Raw genomic sequence first — 3100 nt, 5'->3', positions numbered from 1 at the left:
ATAGTCCCAAATCAGGAGTCCTCCTATACATTATTCCTCTGTTGTGAAAGAAATTGTTGGACAACCTCCTGTCACACCTCCTTTTTACTACACCCCCGGAAGGGTATAAGGGAGTTTTTTCCAACTTAATGTGACAATCGGAATGAGATTATTTATTAAATTTAGAGTCGCCACTTGGGATAATTTATGGTGTCCCAAGTCACCGGTTTTAAATCCCGAATCGAGGAAAGATTGACTTTGTTTTAGAGTCCGCGAACACAAAAATCCGGGTAAGGAATTCTGTTAACCCGGGAGAAGGAGTTAGGAATTCCCGAGTTCCGTAGTTCTAGCATGATTGCTCAACTGTTATTATTGGCCTACTTATCTGATTAAATTTTTTTTAAACCTATGTGCTTTTTAACTCTTAAACCGCTTTTATTCATTTTAGGAAGATTTCAACGTTATACAAAATACGTCTTTGGATCACGCTACATGAAATGCAACCGCAATCCGCGACATATTCTATTTAAAGTTGTTCGGATTTGGATTTGGGTCACATGAAATGCACACCTGAGTTTAGGAAGGTAATTTTTAAAATAGCGCGCCTAAAGCAACTACGCACTTTCAACTTTGCGAGGCCCATGAAAATTCAACTAAATGGCACGCCTCGATTTCTAAGGATTTAGATTAATTAAGCAAAGGCCATTTGTTATTCAATTGTATTTTGTGGCACACCTCGAGTCTAATTTAAAGGACATGGCTAATTAACTACAAAACGGAAGGGAGCTCCTACCTATGTTATGCTAACTCAAGCTAATAATTTAATAAACAATAAATTAGTAACAAACTACTCTTATCAGATTATGGAATGGCTGGGCTAGTCAAAACTATGTTTGGGTTGCCCATTAAAGCTGGCTTAATATGCGAAGTAACTGGGCTCCAAGTGAAGCCCATCTTGGCAGCTTGATTGCGGAGGAGAATGTAGTTGCATTTGTTCCAACGATGATAACCCAACCCATGATTCAACAGATATATTTGAAACCAATTATCATTCAAGAAATCTGGAATTGGACAAATACTAATAACCCTTGAACCAAATGTAAAACACATTTTGAAATCAATGCATGTATTTTACGACAAAACATAATTTCCAGTCGCACAAATTAATCGTCATCTAATGTCAACATTCAGCAATTGCAAACTCATGGACATGTGATTCAAATTGGTGTGTTTAACAGGACCTAACTGATTCTACTCTTTTCAAAGGAAAAGAAAGACCACACATGATAAACTAATTTGAGTCTGAAGATTTCCAAAGTTAAAATAGGTCTTAGATTCATTGGGAAGTCTCTTTAAAATGCAAGATCCCAACATGAGAACAACAGCATAACTGTATGGTAAATTACATATATGCTAAAACAGGTTTCCAGCTATATGGGAACAAACTTGGATACAAACAATGAGACTAGAGCCTATACCAATTTGTTAGAATAAATGGTCCGAATTGACACATTCTAACCACTGCCATGACAAACTACAATACAAAATCGAATAGTTTTAACTAATTAGACCTAAAAAATCCACAGTCCTTGATTAATACACAATAAAATGTCCACAACAGTTTTCGAACCATCTGTATCCTACCAAATTCAAACCAGGCCTTAAAACAAAAATGAATGCACACAAGAAGCTAAACTAAAACAAGATAACAACATGACAAAATTGATCACAACTAGGATTGATGTTCTCATTCAAATCCAATTTGGTTGTAGATCTTTATACAAGTCCTAATCTGGCTTCATTTCCACCATGGTTCAAAAGGTTACTTGGTACAATTAGAGCAAAGGATAAAATGAGAAGATCAGTAGCAGAAAAGGGCGCTTCAACAGCTCATCAATGACACAACCGGCTTCCTTTACACTAGATCAAACCCAAGATCAACCATAGAGCATTTTAAAATTCAAACACTTCCAAAAATTGTAGAAAATTCAATGTAACAGTGACTCTAAGATCTTTTTTTGTATTCTTTTTAATTATCCAAATATTCTTCAGTATTTCTTAGCCACCTCAGTTTTTCAATTTCTTCTCACTAAAAAATCTGCCTTCAATGCCAAGTTAATGTGCCTTTATAGGCAAGGCATTAATGTGCCCCTAGGAATCAGTTTTTGCACCTTAGTCCCTTTCTAATTTTGGTTTTTGCTCAGGGAACCTTAGTTTAAAAATCAGATACACAGAACAGTCCCCAGCCCAGCTTCCTAGAAGCTTCCTAATTCAGTTACTGGTAGATTCCCTTATCTAATTACCCAAATTACCCCTAAAACCCTGAAAATTACGCCCAGCTAACTAATGCAGAGACGGGTCAGCTTGACCCAACACTTAACAGGCCTTTTGAAGGAGTCAAAGATGACCTCAAAGTCCAAACAATATTGGAAGTTTGTTTTGGAAATCCAATAAGAAACAGAAGGGACCAATTACTTGAAATTTTTCTTCCATAACTGAAATTAAACTCAAGTGCCTGATTTCCTAAGTGGCTACAATTAAAATATGCATTCAAATGAACGAGAGACAATTATACGACTGGAAAACAAAAATCAGAAATTAAGCGGGCAGTATGCACAAACTAAACAGAATTCAAGCAAATGTCCATAAGAAGAAGTTGAAAAGCTCACGGAGTAAATACGACCAACATATATACATAGAAATTTATAAGCAATATTTTAATACTTCAGCAAATTCAAATGCATAAATCTAACTAAAGAAAAACTGGAGGAAAAGGGGGAAGGATAAGAAAACGCACAGAAAAGAGAAGAAGCAGAAGGATCAAAAGATGGAGACTAAGGGGCAAAAACAAAGAAAGTACCTCAAAGGCTATACGGACAAAGCTTAAGAACCTCAAACGGCTACGACTTGACTTGAAATTGGTATTAACCATATGTTCTCTTTGAGAACAAACGAGCAATACTTGTTTCAAGCTCGATCGTACACAAAAACTCGAGGACTTGAGAGATTTTCATCTTCTCTGATTTCAAATTTGAACGGGTCCATTTTGGCGAGGATTTTGGGAAAATGGTGATGGATTAGGATGCAAGGAGGGGTGATGGTTGCATGGCTAGATTTTGGT

The sequence above is a fragment of the Nicotiana tabacum genome, chromosome 10 (assembly GCF_000715075.1).
Source record: "Nicotiana tabacum cultivar K326 chromosome 10, ASM71507v2, whole genome shotgun sequence".
NCBI classification, from domain to species: domain Eukaryota; kingdom Viridiplantae; phylum Streptophyta; class Magnoliopsida; order Solanales; family Solanaceae; genus Nicotiana; species Nicotiana tabacum.
This window is presented reverse-complemented; position numbering follows the sequence as displayed.